The sequence below is a fragment of the Danio rerio genome, chromosome 20, assembly GCF_052040795.2.
Source record: "Danio rerio strain M-AB ecotype USA chromosome 20, GRCz13ab, whole genome shotgun sequence".
Taxonomy (NCBI): domain Eukaryota; kingdom Metazoa; phylum Chordata; class Actinopteri; order Cypriniformes; family Danionidae; genus Danio; species Danio rerio.
The window spans coordinates 12,321,182-12,340,210 of record NC_141040.1 but is presented as its reverse complement, the minus strand read 5'-3'; the positions used below and the strand labels follow the sequence as shown (position 1 = coordinate 12,340,210).

Sequence of the window (19,029 nt, the reverse complement as noted above, 5' to 3'; positions counted from 1 at the left end):
AAATGCTAATAACTTTTGACTAATTTTGCGTATTGTTATGAAACTTGTCTTGATTCTTACCTTGGGTTGTCCTGAAAATAGTGATACAAATTACGCCTTAATTAACTGAACTTCCTGACCACCATTTTGGCTTAAGTCAAAAATCTACTTTAACTTAAAATTAGAGAAATTTCTCAAAAACAGTTTTTGTTTACTGCACCAACAAACGTGATCGCACTGATGCCAAACTACATCTGATGTTATATCTCTGCGATTGTTAAACATATTGACACCAAATTTTAGGTCTGTTGTTGTCACCTCACATCGACCACACCATAATTGATAACAGTGCCACTCATGGGTCAAGAGTTAAAAGACATTTACTACCGATTATTAATTAAACCTTCAAACTTGGTAATAACTTTAGCCTACATGTGCTTATGTTTTTGATGGAATTTGTCTTTAATTATTCCTTGGGTCATGCCGACAGCACAAATACCAATAATGCCATAATCTGCCAAACTTCCTGACCACCATTTTTATTTTGTTCAAGCCATTCTTTTTTTAACTCCTCCTAGACCAGGGTGTCCAACCTCAGCCCTGGAGGGTCAGTGTCTGTAAGATTTCCCCTATATTAGGCACCAGATTCAGCAAAGTTCATCAGGTCGACCCGGAGACATGAGAAGAGACCAAACTGTAGTTAGAATGGTTTATTCTGCAAGCCTGATGATAAGGATGAGCAGGGACATATATACATAGTGGGCTGACCTTTAAAAGTTATACAGAAGAAGGAAGACACTCTTAATATGGGCATGTTATACAAACAGAATAAAGAAGAAATGTATATATAGCGGGGCTTTCCATTCAGTGTGGGAGCTGTCTGCAAGACCGAAACCAGACGTTGACCTTCAGACCTCCGATGCACACACACACACACAAAAAACCACAGACACTTCTGCTTCTCATGCAAGCACACTTAAAAGAGGACAAAATGTTCTCTCAGTCCCCTCTTTTAGGCCAAAGGCCTAACACAGAGGAATCTTATCATATCGTTGACCCATCATACTGTCCATTGTGGCATAGATTCGATTCATTAAACATTGCAAGAGAAAAGGACCACAACAACAAACAAGAAGGAAAATAATACATACAGGAATTATCATAGTAAGGAAAGGAGTCACCCAGCCGAACAGACCCATCATCCAACCCCATGTGGTGTCTGGGACATAATCAGAAGTCATAGCAATTTTTAACCCTTGGAGAGTAGACATAGCAGTACTCATTTACATACCGCCCCCTGGGATGCTGCTAAGAGATCTAGAGCCATTCTGTTTTGCAAAACCATGGTACGTAGATTACCCAGCTCCTTATTCTGGGCCTCATTAATTATTTTTGAGGCATTCAGAAATAGGCCCATGCGATAGTCCAGGGTCTCAATTCTTAGTAGAGCTTTTCCCACACCTATTTGCGGAAATAGAGCCAATACCACTTTGTTACCAGTGGTCCATAATTTTAAATCCTCGGGCACATCAGTACCCCATACAGAGTCATGAGGCTTCATTTCAGGGACACTGCGTTTAACTCTTTGCTGCGCTGACAGGACCTGGGCTGTCACAATAAAAGTGTGATCAGTCACATGCACAGGGGCACACTGCCCCGTCCAGTTGGCCGGTAATGACATGTAGGCGTTTTTTCCCACACAACCATCACCCACCCTGGACCACATAAGTGCCATTTGAGGGTCCTGAGATGTCGACTGGGGCCCCCTCTCCCGAGGAGGCAATTTGTTGACAGTTAACAGTGCTTCCCATGAAATGAGAGCCCATGGTCTGGTTATAACACACAGGGTGTGTAATAGAGTGGTTAATAAAAACCTTGTGGCTAATAGGTGAGGGTTTAGCATGGCCAAATTTTACCCAAAATAGAGCATCACATGTACCATTTCTAATGCCAATCCGGTATGGATCATAGTCATCGACAATTATATATATGGGTCCTGGTACCCTGATCCTGCAAAACTGGCAAAACATTTAGCAGCTGTTTTATTCATGGGTTTAGCATAAAGAGGGGTTTGCTTGGCTGAATGAGGCATAACAGAACATACATAACAACCAGATACATTATATGACCTAGCTAAAACTTTCACATATTGATACCACATATTATTTCAGTTGGATTGTCAGCCCCATCCTCTGCCCATCCAAATTCATGATCATGTGTCCAGCGTTTCAGCCTGGCTGCATTAGCTTGAGCAACAAGAAAGAGAAACAGTCCAATTGTCCGCAGCAAAAAGGAAGTCATGCTGACCCTTGCCTTAAGGTAGACAGTGCTACGTGTTTAGCTCCCATCTGTCTCCCAAACGCAATTGTGCAGCTGTAGAGGTGAATTGCAGCTGTAGAGGTGTCGTCTGTGCTGAGGGGGCCCCCAAAATCTGTAAAACAAAGAGAGTCTGCAGACAGATTATCATAGTACAAAACTTATACATTTTTATTATTCAATAGGTGCTCGTTTTATCCTGGTTGCATGGATCCACTGTGGAGAAGAGGAGGTTAAAACGGCGGTTCTGGTTACAGCCACGACATCCGTCGGGGGGCCAAATTTGGGGTCCCCCAGTTCTGTGCTCATTTTATTGAGCTGTCTAATCATTACTCTGTCACCAGCCTTAAATGGGTGTGTTGGGTCTACCGGCATCGGGGCTGAACCAGAATGTATATTAGTCCAGTATGCATGCAATGTTGTTAGTAGCTGTTGTGCACATTCACTCATATGAATATCCAAAGAACCGTCACCCAGTGTGGTACCCCTTTGCCTCCATGGTGAGGGAAAGGGTCGTCCCATCACAGTCTCATAAGGAGATAAACCGTGAAGACTTTTGTGAGGAAACATCCTCATGTCTGCTAAAACGAGAGGTAGCAAGGCGAGCCAATTTGAGTGCCCTGCATGTTACATAGCCTTTCTTAATTTGTCCTTAATAGTCCTATTAGTTCGTTCTACTATACCAGATGATTGTGGATGGTAGGGAATATGTAGCTGCCAATTAATTTGTAGCTCTTTAGCTAGATTTTGGACCACCTTTGCAGTAAAGGAAGTTCCTTTATCTGAGTCTATGGCACATGGTATACCATATCTTGGGATAATTTCCCTTGTCAAGTATCTAATTACAGTGTTAGCATCTTCCTTACTACACGGAAAAGCTTCAACCCACTTTGAGAATTTGTCCACAAAAACCAGTAAATATTTATTGAGACCCCTCTTTGGCAGATGTGTGAAATCTACCTGCCATTCCTGAAAAGGTGTTTCAGGAAGGGGCAATTGTTGATGTTTAGCTTGAGGTTTAGTGATATTATTTTGAGCACATATCAGACATCTTTCTAGCGTGTTATTGACATGGTGCTGTAAATTATTGATGCATAAAAAGGAACTCATTGTGTCTATTAACTCATTGTGTCTATTACCCCTCTTCGGCCGCGGTGTGTAACACCGTGAAACTCGCGGACGAGAAAAGGTGCACAGGATGATGGCAGGCATAAACGGCCTTTGCCATCTAGCATTATTCCATTAAGATCAGTCGTGGCGTCACATTCAGACCAGTAATTATGGTACTAAGTATTTAGTAAGCTGCTGTTTTAGATTTGTCAGGAGCTCCTCCTGATCATCTTTCCACGCGAGGCGTGTTTTTATACGAGTACGTGTCTTTTTATCATCTGTTTCTTCCTTAACAGTTTCTGTTTGTACTATATCAAGCTTGCGATCAAGAGCAGGTATTTTTGTTGTTATTTCTTCATCGTCATAGGACGAACCCATTTTGGTTTGAAGGATAAATCGATAATCTGCCCCAATTAGTTGGCAGTGACGCGAACTGCGCAACAGCATGTCTACAAATTGCAGTGGTTTGTCCACTTCTGGTAGAAGAGATATAAGATCTTTAAGAACAGAGGGTGAGGGCGGAATTATCTCTATCCCTCGTGGTTTAGCAACCCATACAGCAGCCACATTAGAAGCTGAAGTAGTGCCCTCCGTGCTGTTAGAACGGTCTGGTTTATTTTTTATTCCATTTCTGTCAGTGACGGATAAATAGAAGGCACTGTAGGAGAAGCACTTACAGAGCATGAAGCTGCAGGCGGAAGCCCCGTATAAGGGGGTGGTGATATCATAGTTGTCTTAGCAGCTGCGAGAGAGCCCCTCTTATCTGCCTTACGGGCAATATTGCTTCTGCTTTTGGGTTTGGGGACAGATTTCAAAATTTTTTCAAAATTTTAGGTGTAAAAATGCCTTTTTTTTTTTTTTTACTTTTTTTTTTTTTATCCCTCCATATGGAGCTCATTTTATACCATGTGTCATATCCATTCATCATATATTGGTCATTCCATTCTGGATCCCCATATCAATTTGTAAGCTAACTGAAGGAAACCTGGGTCAAATGTTCCTTCCCTAGGAAAGTCTCTCCATTTGAGATTGTCCCTCTGTCCACCCAGCTAAATTGGACAGCCAGGGTTCAGTGTAAAATTCCCACCCACATCTATCCATCCATTGCTTTGGACTCTCACTGGGTTCTGGTTTTGGATATCCTTGTCCCATATTGCTGAAGCTGGTGCGTAATACTTATTTACTAAAATTTATTAAATCCCCTGATTTGTGGAACCCAAATTTAATTGAGTACGACAACACAAATCCTTCTGTGCAATTTACTGTTTGAAGTAAACTTGACAGGCTAGCAAGTGTCAAATTAATAAATTTTCCTGATTTGTGGAACCCAAATTTAATTGAGTACGACGACACAAATCCTTCTGTGCAATTTACTGTGGAAAGTAAACTTGACAGGATGTTCTGTGCTCTAGAGCACAGACCTCTCTTGCTTGCGCAACCCAATTTTAATTAAAATCTTACGATTTCCTGAGATACACCGGAGCAGGCAGTGTGAATAAAAAATTCTCTTACCTGATCAGATGTATCCCGGACGAGCCCCCAGATCTGTAAGATTTCCCCTATATTAGGCACCAGATTCAGCAAAGTTCATCAGGTCGACCCGGAGACATGAGAAGAGACCAAACTGTAGTTAGAATGGTTTATTCTGCAAGCCTGATGATAAGGATGAGCAGGGACATATATACATAGTGGGCTGACCTTTAAAAGTTATACAGAAGAAGGAAGACACTCTTAATATGGGCATGTTATACAAACAGAATAAAGAAGAAATGTATATATAGCGGGGCTTTCCATTCAGTGTGGGAGCTGTCTGCAAGACCGAAACCAGACGTTGACCTTCAGACCTCCGATGCACACACACACACACAAAAAACCACAGACACTTCTGCTTCTCATGCAAGCACACTTAAAAGAGGACAAAATGTTCTCTCAGTGTCCTCCATATTTTAGTTCCAAAATCAATAAAACACACTTGAACCAGCCAATCAAGCTCTTTCAAGGTATACTAGAAACTTCCAGGCACGTGTGTTGAAGTTAAACTATGCAGGACACCGGCCCTCCAGTACCAACTTTAGACACCCCTGTCCTAGACCAATCTTCACCAAATTTGATTCGGATCATCTTCAGACCCTGTAGACCAAAAGTTCATGTCGATAAACAAAACTAAACTTAAAGTGTGTGATCAAGACCTGACAGACCAAACATCAGTTTAAGCCACCTTTGGTAAAATTACAATAATTAACAATTAAATTATATCAATAGAAATCAGACAAAATGTATCAAATTACTTTTGAATAATTTTGTCTATTGTAATGATTCTCTGATTCCAGTCTATCATCTTGAAAAAGTTTAAAAATCTGTTGTTTTGAACTCTAGCTTAGAACTGTAGCTTGTTGCCATTCATATGATGTGGGGCTGCTTGGCCCCGATAATTGCTGCTAGCAGCTATATTATTATTGTTTTTTCACTTTAGCTTTAAGTACAAACTCACTCGAAGCTTTTAAACAAGATGAAACTAAACAGCCCTAGTTGAATCAACATAAAACTACAGACATTATTTCAAATAAAGCTTTCACTTTAAACAAAACATCAACATTTCCCTATATCTATGTGTATTCATGGTTAACATGGATGTGTTATTTTATAGTAAAGTCAACTATTTGGGTTAAGAGTGTATCAAGAAAAGCCATCATTTTATAATTGTGACAACACTAGTTAAATTGAACAATTGTAAGGACACCATCTAAAAATAAATGAGGTCTTTAAACCTAAAAAAGGAATAAGGATAAAGCCTATGGATATGAGCCAGACTGCCCTTTTTTAATACCCTCCACACTCACTGTAGGAGGGAAATCAACCGTTTAACCACAACGGAGGGATCTACCACTGCACAAATGAGAGAGTTTAAGAGCTGTATTACTTCAGTGGAGTACCAAAATGAGAAAATAATGAGCATCCATCAATCCAGTGCAGTGTTGCTTCAGGGAGACACTGAGGGCAGTTTTTTTTTTTTTTATTCTCTGAATGACTGGCTTGAAAACCTCTCACAGTGATACAAGTTCTATTTTCCCCTTTCACAGCTTACAGATAAAGAAACTGAAAAAGAAAAGAAATTAAAAGCAATGAAGTATATTCAAAGTGGAAGTATTTTATTATTCTTATTATTTTTGCTACAGTTACTGACAAACTGTATTTTTTTGTCTAAACTCCCCTGAACTGTTGTAAATTCATTATAACACAGCTTTACAGCTTATTTCTATAACACATTAGAATACATACATCTATGTTGAAGGCAACATTTTTCAATTATTAATGTTACTTTTTAAAACATCAGATTTTAAAAAATAATTTTAATCCATCGTTCATCTAGAAAAAAATAGACCCTGGTAAAAAAAAAAGCTATTAAAAATATTAAGGCAGTCAAACACTTTTAATTAGCTAGGAATTTATCTAGGAAACCAGATTAAATCATCCCTACTTTTATTATCATAAATAAATAAAGTAAAATAAAATATGGTTTGTTAACAAGCACTTTTTTTCTTATGACAAAAAGTCCTTTTACAGCAAATGTGAAATGACAAAATGAGGGAAATCATCACCTAACTGTGCTTTTACACACTGAACATTAAACGTAACTGATTACGTATGACAAAATCACGAGATTGCGTCTGACCACAACAATGGTAGCCTATCCACTATGACAATCATCATGATTTTCTATTTTCTCTTCTGTATGTGCCTAGTAAGGCCTTGATACCACCGAACACATTTTCAATGGTTGATACAGTGATTGCTTAGCAACAGAAAAAATTAAGCACACTGCTCTTTTCTAAAGTCAACAAAAAGGCAGTGTGGTACAGTTCTCATTTTCACAACTGAAAAGCATGTTCAGTGAGACTGGCCCCTAATTTTTTCAATTTGACTATAACTTTGTCCACTGCACATTATACAGAAATAAAGTAAAAAAAAAAAAAATAAATAAAATAATAATAAAGTTTGATATTAGACCAGAAATGCATGCTTACAACTCATAATTTAACTATTTTTAATGCAAGTCTGTGTATTCTGCTTGTTGTGTTTTCATTTACATGAAAAAGTTGTCTGTTCTAGGGCTACATTTTCACACCAACAATGACATCTTTTTTTTTTTTTTTTTTTTTTGTACCCGAGCATTTTTGCAAAGTTTTATGCAAAAAAGTCAATTTTTTTAAAACGAACATATACTGTACAAGAAAAATGCTGTATTATGTATGCGAGATCAAACAGTACTTGTAGGGAAGTAACAACATGTTGGCTGCTTGGCACTGGTGTGTTTTTAGAATTTGTCATGTGTGTATGATGTGTTTTAACTGTTCATTGTAAATAAAGCAATTTGCAAATTCTTGAGGAGAAACAACAGCATAGCTGTATCATTTTGCTTGATTGCACTTGCCTTTCAAATTTGACACATACTATGCATGTCCACAAACATAAAACACAATTAACGAAAATGCATATTGGGTGTTTAACATGGAAAGCATAACTACAGCATTTTAAAAAACACTTTCACTTTGAAACCTGTTTTCAAAATAATATATTTTTCCATCCCCAAAATTCCATTGTCGCATAAACAAACATACAAAATTGCATAAAAAAATTTCACATTTTTGGCCGAAATAATTGTCAGATAAATAGCCTCTCAGTCACAACAAACTACAAATGAAAAAGTAATATCTTATTTTGTGTTTCACAAAAATAAAATAAACTCATAAACACATGGCAGAGTGTATATGATGAGCTAAGTTTAATTTTTAAGTCAACAATCCGTTTAATTTTAGCTGTATGGCAATTGGGCTCTTTTGACATGGCATGCAGCTAATTTGAAAACACCAACAAACAAATAAGTGATCTCTGATAAATGACTGTCATTCAACTAGTCTGTGTACTTTTTGAGCCACTCATTCTATTTGAAAAAAAAAAAAATCTATGTTTAAAGCTTTTCAGTAACAAACTGTATACAGTGTGTTCTCAACAGTAAATTGTTTGAGATTGTGGTAACTGACATTAATTTCTGAATAAATAAATGCAAGTTGGAATCTAATACAACTAGAATCAGTATCTTGTTTAACCAGTTTTCATGATGTAGTGGGTTATTTTTTATATTAAAAAGGGTATAATAAATCACTTCACAGAATAAATCAAAATAAACCAGGTGTATGTGTCACAACTGGGTATCACCAAACCAAGGGAAAGATTCAAAAGCAGCAAAACACATTTACACATTTTCATTTACTGTATTGTCAAACAACAAAGACAAAAAATGACAAGGGGACAGGCAAGGTACCAAAACCAGTAAAAATGTGAAGTTCGAAAACTAAGCACAAGAGTGAATCAACTAAAACCTTAACAGGAAAAATTGCAAATCCAAGGGCAAACTAAACACAACATAACAGGGCTTAGAAAGACAGAAATAATTAGACAATGAGGAACCGCTGGAAACAAGAAGTGATCACATAACTAGTGTGGCGGGATAAAGAGGGAAATATACACACACTCGGTTGTAACAAGTGAAAGCCCCGGAGGGATGTGTATATACATGTGCAGTCTGGTGTGTATGTGAGAAAGTGCGGTCTTCGTTGTGCTTCCTTCAATCCTGTTGTCCTCAGGTCTGTGAAGGGGTAGCAGTAGGGGGTGAGCTCCAATCAGCCACTCGATTCTGCGAGATAGAACAGAGAATTGTTAGCATGGAGGTTTCTTGGAGGCTACTTCTCAGAAGTCACTCACTCGCTTGTCCTCTCGTGTGGTTTAAATACCTCTCTCTTCATGAGCTACCGGTGTGGATGATTGAGCTTGAGTACATTACGGACTATGGCGACGGGGAATTTGATGACTCTAAAGTGGAAGTCCTGGAGCGCCAGAAACCTTCTAGTGAACCGAGCATTAGTATCCTTTGCTCTGGCCATCCACTTAAGCGGGGCATGATCAGTAACCAGTGTGAAGGACCGTCCTGGCAGGAAGTAGCGGAACCCACTTAATGGCTAGGGCCTCCTTTTCGATGGCCGCGTACTTCTGTTCTGCAGGGTTACGCTTCTGCCTCACATAGCCAACTGGATGTTCCTCTCATTCATGGACCTGGGAGAGGACTGCTCCCAGGCCTGAGTCGGAAGCGTCGGTCTGGAGGACAAAGGGGTAGCTGAAGTCAGGGGCATGAAGTACCGGGGAGGAGAACAGGATCTGCTTCAACTCCTGGTATGCCTTTTCTGCCGCTGGGGTCCAGTGGACTTTCTCTGGCTGCCCCTTCTTTGTGAGGTCTGTCAGTGGGCTGGCTATGGATGAAAAATTGGGGATAAATCATTGATAGTAGGCTGCTAACCCCAAGAAAGCTCGTACCTGGGTTTTTGTAGACGGTGTAGTCGCCTTCTTTACGGCATCCACTTTCGTTGACTGTGGCTGTATTAGTCCCCTTCCAATAGTGTAACCTCGGTACTTGGCCTCTGCGAGTCCTAGATGGCATTTTTGGGGGTTAGCTGTGAGTCCTGCCCGACGTAGCTCCAACAGCACCCTCCGCAGACGGGTAAGATGGTCTTCCCAAGTGCTTGAGTGGATGAAGACGTTGTCCAGGTATGCTGCTGCGTAATTCTGATGGGGACTGAGTAAGATATCATACGCTGGAACGTCGCAGGGGCCCCATGGAGCCCGAAGGGAAGGACCCGGTACTGCCAGTGGCGACCTGGGGTCGAGAAGGCAGTTTTTTCTTTGGCAGCTGGTGACAGTGGTATCTGCCAGTATCCTTTCGTAAGCTCGAGAGTGCTGATGAATCTGGCTGCACCCAGCCGATCGAGCAGTTCATCCACCCAAGGCATTGGATACCCGTTAAAGCTAGATGTTTCGTTGAGCCTCCGAAAATCTTTACAGAACAGGAGGGTGCCATCAGATTTAGGGACCATCATGATCGGGCTGGACCACGGGCTACGTGATGGTTCGATGACCCCCAACTTCAAAATCTTCTGGATTTCTTCTGCAATAGCCAGCCGGCGAGCCCCCAGGATCCTGTAGGGCTGGACAACCATCTGTCCTGATGTCGTGTTGGATGATGGAGGTGCGCCCAGGCGTTTCACAGAACACATCCTGGAACTGACTGACCAGGGCTTGTACTTCCATCTTCTGAGTGGCTGACAATTATTCTCCCAGATGAACAATAGGTTGATGGTTCTTTGTGAAGGCCAACAGCTCACTGGGAGGAGGGATCACGCGCTTCAGAAGGTTAATGTGATATAGTTGTTCTTCCCGGCGGCGTCCCGGCTGACAGATACGATAATTGACCAGACTGACCCGTTCCACCACCTCATATGGACATTTCCAGGATGCCAGAAACTGGCAGGTAGTGGTTGGTATGAGTAGCATTACCTTATCCCCTGATTGGAACTCTCTGGCCTGGGTTGATCGGTCATAGAGGCGTTGTTGGGCGGGCTGGGCTTCGCTGAGGTGCTCTCGGACAAGAGGCATCACTCGATCTATTCGTGCCCTTATGTCCCGTACATGCTCAATGACTGTTCTTTGGGGGGCCGGACCCTGTTCCCAGGCTTGTCGGGCAACATCCAGGAGTCCGCGGGGCTGTCGTCCGAAAAGTAATTCAAAAGGTGAGAAACCTGTGGAGGCCTGGGGGACTTCCCGAATGCTGAACAACATGTACGGGATCATGAGGTCCCAGTCACGCCCATCCTTTGCGACCACTCGGCGGAGCACCCGTTTCAGCGTCTGGTTGAACCGCTCCACTAGGCCATCTGTTTGAGGGTGATAAATAAACGTCTGCAGCTGTTTCGCTTTGAGCAGTCGGCAGAGATCCACCATCAACCGGGACATGAAGGGGGTTTCCTGGTCAGTCAGGATCTCTGAAGGTATCCCTACCCGACTGCAGAGCAGGAAGAGTTCCTTAGCGATTGCCGGAGCGGTGGCTTTGCGTCGGGGAATAGCCTCAGGGTATCTGGTGGCATAATCCAGGATTACCAGGATGTGTTCATGGCCCCGGGCTGATTTTGGTAGCGACCCTATCAGATCCATCCCGATCCTGGAGAAGGGCACCTCTATGATGGGTAATGGGATTAGCGGGCTGAAGGGAGGAAGCTGGGGTTTTGTCTTTTGACAGCTGGGGCAAGCCTGGCAGAACCGTCGAACTGCCCCTTCAAGCCCTGGCCAGTGAAATTAGTTCTGGATGCTCTGGATGGTGTTCACCACTCCCAGATGTCCTTCCATTGGGTGGGTATGGGCCAACTCCAGGACAGTTTCGGTCTTGCTTCTGGGCGCGACTAACAGTTTCTTTTTCTCCCTCCGCTGCTCTGCGACACAGTACAGCAGCCCATTTTGTATAATGAAGTGTGGGAGGGGGTGAGGAGCAGGCAATCTTTGTTGATCTTCCACCACTCTTACTTGAGCCCAACAGTTCTGCAGCGTCTCGTCCTCTCATTGGGCTTTCCCAAATGATCCTCCTGTTGTCATCTGTTGGAACACAGAAAAAATACATTAGGTGGAATATTTGCACACTTACCCCCTCTGTCGCTTTCTGTAGCCATCATCGACCTTTTTTGGCCTTTTGGTGCCCGAGCCCAGGGTCGTTGCCGTATGTTGGTTCTCGGTTGTTCTGTAAGGAGCTCCTCTAACCCTGGCCAATCTCTCCCGAGTAGGAGGGGAACAGGGAGATCCGGGATAATGCGGACCTCTAACAGCCATGAGCCGGGACCAGCTGCAATGGTCACCAATTGTGTTGGCACTCGTCTGGTGGCACATGTACACAGGTGATGGGGAGGCGGGCTTTCTGACTGCATCAAGCAGTTACAGTCCCTGGTTGTATGAGTGTAATGGCACTTCCTGTATCTAATACGGCATTAACTGTTCTCCCTTCAACTTTCACTTTGAGTGTCGGGGCTCCTCTTGGCATCATTCGATGGACAATGCAGCCGGTCACCCATGCTTGTGCCAAAGGGGAAGGTGGCTCGGTGGGCATTGGTTCATCCTCCGGGCTCAGGCCCATGGGTCTGCTGCCTGGTCTGGAGGTGCCCTCTGCTGGCCGCCAGGTCGCCCTCCGGGGCTGGGCTGTTGCTCTCTCTGTACTGTCACGGGTCATGTTGATGTCTGCCAGCTCCACTGCTTCCACCAGCTGTGCTAGAGATGTTGGATTCCTCATGCTGACCGGAACTCTTAGACGTCTGGCGAGTGCGCTGAGCAGCCGCTCTATAACTACTTTTTTAGCAATCTGGATGCCTGTGGGGTTTCCCCCTAGGAGCCACAAACGGGCGAGACATGTAAAATGGGCTACTTGAGTACGAATGGGAGTGTTGTCATCATATGTTCAACCAGTAAATTGTTGTGCTGCACATACTTATGATAGCCCTACCCGGCCTAATATTTCGCTTTTAAGTGCCTCATAATCTTAATTTTTTGGTGGTTCAAGAGAATAATACGCCCCTGTGGCTCCCCAGTTAAATAAGGAGCTAATGTACGGGCCACTTATTTTTTGGCCATTTTTCTCTTAAAGCTATTATTTCAAAAGTATGCGGGTAAGCATCAATATCGTCCAGGTTGCTGTGTTTGGTCAGCATTGGCTGAGTGGCTGCCCGAGATTCCGGAAGTGGAACACATTCAGCAAGCTGGAAGATATTCTGTTCCATTTTCTCTTGTATGTTGGCTAACTGCTCCGAAAACAGCTGCTGACGGGTGGATAGCTCCGCCAGGTGGCGTATTACCTCCTAGAGAGAGCAACAAGCCCGTTTGCGAGAAACAAACAAGATGGCAATTAACTTCTGACAGGTAAGTGTTATATATATATATATATATATATATATACATATATATATATACATATATATATATATATATATATATATATATATATATATATATATATATATATTAGTGCTGTCAATCGATTAAAAAAATAACTAATTAATCGCACTTCTAAAAAAAAAATTAATCGCAATTAATCACATTTAAAAGACTGAAGCTTGTAATTTTGTCTATTCGAGTGCAAAATTAATGTAAACGTAAGACAAATACTATTTAAATTCAAAATATAATTCATTATAATAATTTTTTGTTTACTTGTAACAAAGATTTCTTCATGTAAACAACATACCCACAATAAACCATCAAGATCCTGGCTTGACAGTCATATTTATTACAGAAATAAAAACACAGGCATAGTAATGCCATTTGAATTTCAAAACAATCAATGACAATAAAGAAAACATTGATTTCCATATTGGATTCTAAGTGGACTGCAAAAAAAAGCCAAAATACAGATATTGCAAATATGAAAATTATATTAATAATAATAAAGTATTGAAAATCTGTGCATGCCCTTGAATAGGTTTACCCACTCCCATTCTATAAAAGCACAAAAGCCATATAAAGGAAATAACGAGAGTTGACAAATTAAAAAACTACTTTTTTTTTTATTTATTATTAAAATAAAATTATAATCCACACTGGAAATGTGGGTGCCTGTGTGTTTTGAGGGGGCCTAGAACATAATGAGCTTAACAAAAACTGCCTGCTAACGCACACAGTTAATGTTGATTAATAAAATAATGATAAATAATAAAAGCAATGTATCAGAACCTTAAAAAACATGTTTAACTCAACAATAAAACATCAAACGTAGCTAACAGCTTTTACATTGTCAATCAAATGAACTTAAACAATTAAAAAATGCAACATATTTGTTTGGGCAGAACTACAAAAATAAATGTAAAAAAAAGTTGCTTAAGTTGCACACTAGTTTGGTCATGTATAAATATCATTATATTAACCGTATTGTATAAATATTATTGTCATTATAAGCCCTCATCATGCTGACGATCAAAAACACTGTCATGATATCTCCTGCGCTTGTCTTCTGACTGAGTGCATCTTAAAATACATGAATGGCACCCTTCATAAAAATTGAGAAGCAGACATTCTTTATAATTTGTAAAATAAAGACTTGCCGGATCAGGAAACAGCAGGAGGAAGTTGCCGTGGTGCAGATTAAAAGTTAAAAAATAAGTATATGTATAAGGACAGATAGGTAACTAGATAGAATAGACAGGAATATATTGATCTGTGCCCCGCTGCTGCTCTCCCGCGGGGCGGACCCACGCGTGAGAAACAGGCGTGACTCTTGCATATTCTGACGAATACACACCTACGTTACACAGAGCCCAACATGGAAGATTGTGATTGGGTCAGCCGAATGTCAATAAAGAAAAGAACCAATGGGCTGCAGAATATATCACACAGGCGCTCTGTCCGGAAAAGAAACATCCTACTTTTAAAGCGTGACAGTTCACAGCACCGTCAATCATTGAGGCAGAAAGACATGACAGTCTGCTGAGTGTTTTATGGGCCGATCAGATCATAAGAAGATGATCAGCCCGGTCCAAAAAGTACATTGAAACAGCGGGAAACTTGCGGGCGTCTGCCCTAGCCACAACAGGAAAAAAATAAAATAAAAATAAGACTGCGTTAATTGCGTTAATTTTTTTAACGCGTTAATTATTTCAAATTAATCGCATGCGTTAACGCATTAATTTTGACAGCGCTAATATATATATATATATATATATATATATATATATATATATATATATATATATATATATATATATATTTCAACTCTTTATAAGCACCGCATTCTCCACCAGTTGTGGCAGGATAAAGAGGGTAAATATACACACACTGCATAAGGTTGTAGATACCAGACACTCCCAAAAAGGACCATCTAGGAGGGAGGCAGAATGGAGGTTGTATAGGGGGATGGATGGTAGGACAAACTACAAAAAAATATTATTATAACACAAAACAAGGAATTATAGTGAGTCTGTAAGGGCCAAAGTGGAGTGGTGATTAAAAGAGTCTTGGCATATCAATCCCTAAATATGAAACCACCATAGTGGTAATATAAGGAAGAGATGATCCCTTTTAACCAGTCAAGGTTATTTTGAGGCAAAACTGGTGGCTTTGGTAGCCTCTAGGAGGACTACCCTGACAGTCCAGATGAAATCCCCATACTCCTCAGTGGAGCATAAAATGGTGTAAATGGCAGGGACTAACTGGCTCTTGAGGATGGTTTGCCAGCACCCGAAAACAAGGGTTTGCTGGCACTTGGGAGCGAAGACTCATCGGCTCTTGGAGGCGAGGGTCTGCCTGCACTTGAGAGTGAGGGCTCTTTTTTGACGGTCAGTGCGTAGAGCGCAAAACGCAGGGCGCAAATGCTTTCAGGGCGTGTCAGAACAAGTTTTTGCTGATTTAAGGATGGGAAAATCTGCTTTGCGCCAGAGTGAGGGTCTGTCAGTGCATAAGGGTGAGGGCTCAGCGTGTGAGAGCGAGGGTTCGCCGATGCTTGAAGGCCAGGGTTCGCAGGCATTTGAGTGTCTGCCGGCTCTTGAGGGTAAAGGCTCTGCATTTGGGAGTGAGGGTCCGCCAGTGCTTGAGGGCAAAGGGTCTGCCGGAGCTTAAGGGCAAGGGCTGGTCGATGCTTGAGAAATAAGGTCTGCCGGCGCTTGAGGGTGAGGGCCCCCCAGTGCTTGAGGGCGAGGTTCCCCCAGTGCTTGAGGGGGAGGTTCCGCTTGCACTTGTGGACAAGGTCTCACTGTTGCTTAAAAGTGAAGGCTCATCTGTGCTTGAGGATGAATGCTCATCGTACTGGGAAACAAGAAGTGATCACATGACTAGGATAAACACAAAAACCAAAACAAGAGCTGTTGCCCTTCGAAGACCACCAGAGGGCACCGCAGCATATGTGACGTGTATAAGTTTATACAAGTGAAAGTTTTATCATACTGATGGAATGAACAAATAACATTACAATTGTAATTTTAAATAATAATAAGAATTAGAAAACTATTAACTATTTAAACATAATGTATTATGACAAAAGTGTCAAAAACTAAAGCAGACTAAAATGTCTAGATTAGAATTTAGTCCCAATAAATAAGTTGCCTAAACTTAATCAAAATTTTTTTTAAAAGCAACAAGGCAAAGTAAAGCTGACAAAAATTACAGCAGACAAATTACTACTAATCATCATTATAAAACCTAATAGGCTTTGTATTCAAAACAGAGAAGATCACCTCCAGAGTCGCTGGCACATTAGCATACATGAGCTCAGTGCCTGACCCACAGTGTGCCTGTTTTTTTTTTTTTTTTTTTTTTTTTATAAGCCAATTAGATTTTACAGTGGGTGATTTGGTTTATAATGTGAGTCAGCGCTGTCTTCAGCCTTACACAGAGAAATTACCCTTGTGTCTTGTTAAGGTAATGATACACCTCTAATGCACTTTTGTTTGCATCTGCAACAGAAAATTAGGTTGTTAATGAGTGCAGAGCATCTTGATCTCAAGGGTAGATGTAAAAATAGTCAAACATCTTGCCTTCTTATTCTACAAGGTTTGTTACACTAATTACCAAGAAAGGACACGCTGCACAAAAAAAAAAGTTAAACAAAATATATAAGAATACACACTTAGGAATGTGAAAAACAGGAATACATTCATATTTATTATAATTTATTTCTCATCAACGTTAATAGGCATATATTAAGTTTATAGGAAAACCTGTTGAATGCAGATATTTTAGCAGCTACAGGCATTTTAAAGCTACATATGCATTTCAGAGAACAAAGGTTCCTTGTTTTGTATTGGAGGCCTTCAACAACAAAAGGCTTACACCCACCAAAAGACCAAATACCTCTTATTTTCTAATAATATACATTTGTAGCATTGAATATATGAATATTTCAGATGCAAAACCTCTAATTGCCGTCTAGAACTTTATTCTACAATGAGCATTTTTCTCCGCCCCTTATGTTTATGTTCAGTTATTTCATGTTAAAATCAATGAAAATTATCTATTCTTTGCCATAAATGTTCAATTACAGAATCAAGACATAAGAGTCTGACAAAAAAAATGCTAATTTTAGAAGAAAATTTTATATAGCACTTAGAGGTTTTTGCATCTAAACTCTTCATATATATAACTCTTCTTGCCGTCGCCTCACAGCACCTCACAGAAGGGCATCCGCTGTGTAAAAACATGTGCCGTATAAGTTGCCGGTCAATTCCACTGTGGCGACCCTGGATTAATAAAGGGCCTAAGCGAAAAGAAGATGAATGTGTGTGTGTGTGTGTGTATATATATATATATATATATTTATATTAGGGATGTGCGGAGCAGCCGGTATTTGTATTTGTATTTGTTCAGTGGGAAAAGTATTTGTATTTGTATTTGTATTCGAGTAAAATTCAAAATGGCGCAAAAATATATATTTTTTTCTATTACACTTCTAATTTACGTTAGAGTGAAAGTATTGTTTAATTAAACCCATTATATAAATCATAGATATGCAATATTGGTTGTTGTTTTTGAACATGTGACAAGAAATGTCATTGAAAAGAAAATAACATAGAAGCCATTATCTCATCCATGGTTAAACCAACAACTAATAAAATACCATTGTGAATATTATGAACCCCACCACCACCGTTCTTGTTGAAGGACACTGAATAGACAGAATAAAAACAAAAAATACTTCAAAAAACAGTTTTTCTTCTGAAAGAACTTCTTTCCAATGCACAGAATTCCAAAAACTAAAATTAACTAAATAAATCTAAATAAAACCCTGCCTGGGAGATCTGGCAGAACAAAAGTATTCTATATAATACTAAAAGATACAGTCCTGCTATTATCATCTGCCAGCCACAAAACAGACACAAAGGTTTTTTTTTTTTTACTTTTTTATGTTTGAAACTGACTTGCTGGGGCAGAATGTGGCTGTGTTGATGGTTTGGTGCTTGTGGGGGTTCACAGACAGTATCAGGAGAGGATGCTTTTAGTGCATGTGATAATACATTACATAAAAAGTTGCGCGGTGGCACAGTGAGTAGCACTGTCGCCTCACAGCAAGAAGGTTGCTGGTTCGAGCCTCGACTGGGTTCTCCCCATGTTGGTGTGGGTTTCCTCCGGGTGCTCCGGTTTCCCCCACAGTCCAAACACATGCAATGTAGGTGAATTGGGTAAGCTAAATTGTCCCTATTGTATGTGTGTGAAAGAGAGTGTATGGATGTTTCCCTGTGCTGGGTAGCAGCTGGAAGGGCAGCCACTGTGTAAAACATATGCTGGATAAATTGGTGGTTCATTCCACCGTGGCAACCCCAGATTGAAAAAGGGACTAAGCCGAAAAGAAAATGAATGATTATGCATAGAAGATGTTGACAGATGTTTAATATCTCTGCCTCTGCTGATTTCACTTTTGCACACATTATACAGTATCAGTTTGTTTTATCTGCAGCACCACTGACTATAAAATGCTTCCACACAGAACCTCAAGTTTTATTTTTTTTTTACTGGTGGAGGACCAAGAAATGGCTCAGCAGCAGTCTCACTCTTTTTCATGGTGCCCAAATGTATTTGAGGAGTTTCAAGTTAATAAAAAGTGACGGGAAGCTATGCTAAGGTTAACTAGCCTAAAGCATATATCTTGCTGTCTGCAAAAGACAGTTATTTAGACGTACCATATAACTCCCATAAGTGCATACTATTCGACACATCTGCACAAGCATCGTTTTAACCTTTATAAACGAACGTTAACGTTACTCTGTCAACAGTCTATTG

General features: G+C 40.7%; 1 long non-coding RNA gene across 1 annotated transcript; it reads right to left on the bottom strand.

The window, feature by feature from the left end:
- Positions 1–674: 674 nt before the first annotated feature.
- On the bottom strand, positions 675–5,060 carry LOC147839107 (uncharacterized). The gene is made up of 2 exons (XR_015518196.1): positions 4,918–5,060; positions 675–2,410 (listed from the first exon to the last, which is right to left on the bottom strand). It is a non-coding gene; the product is annotated as an uncharacterized LOC147839107 (long non-coding RNA).
- Between the last annotated feature and the right edge of the window lie 13,969 nt (positions 5,061–19,029).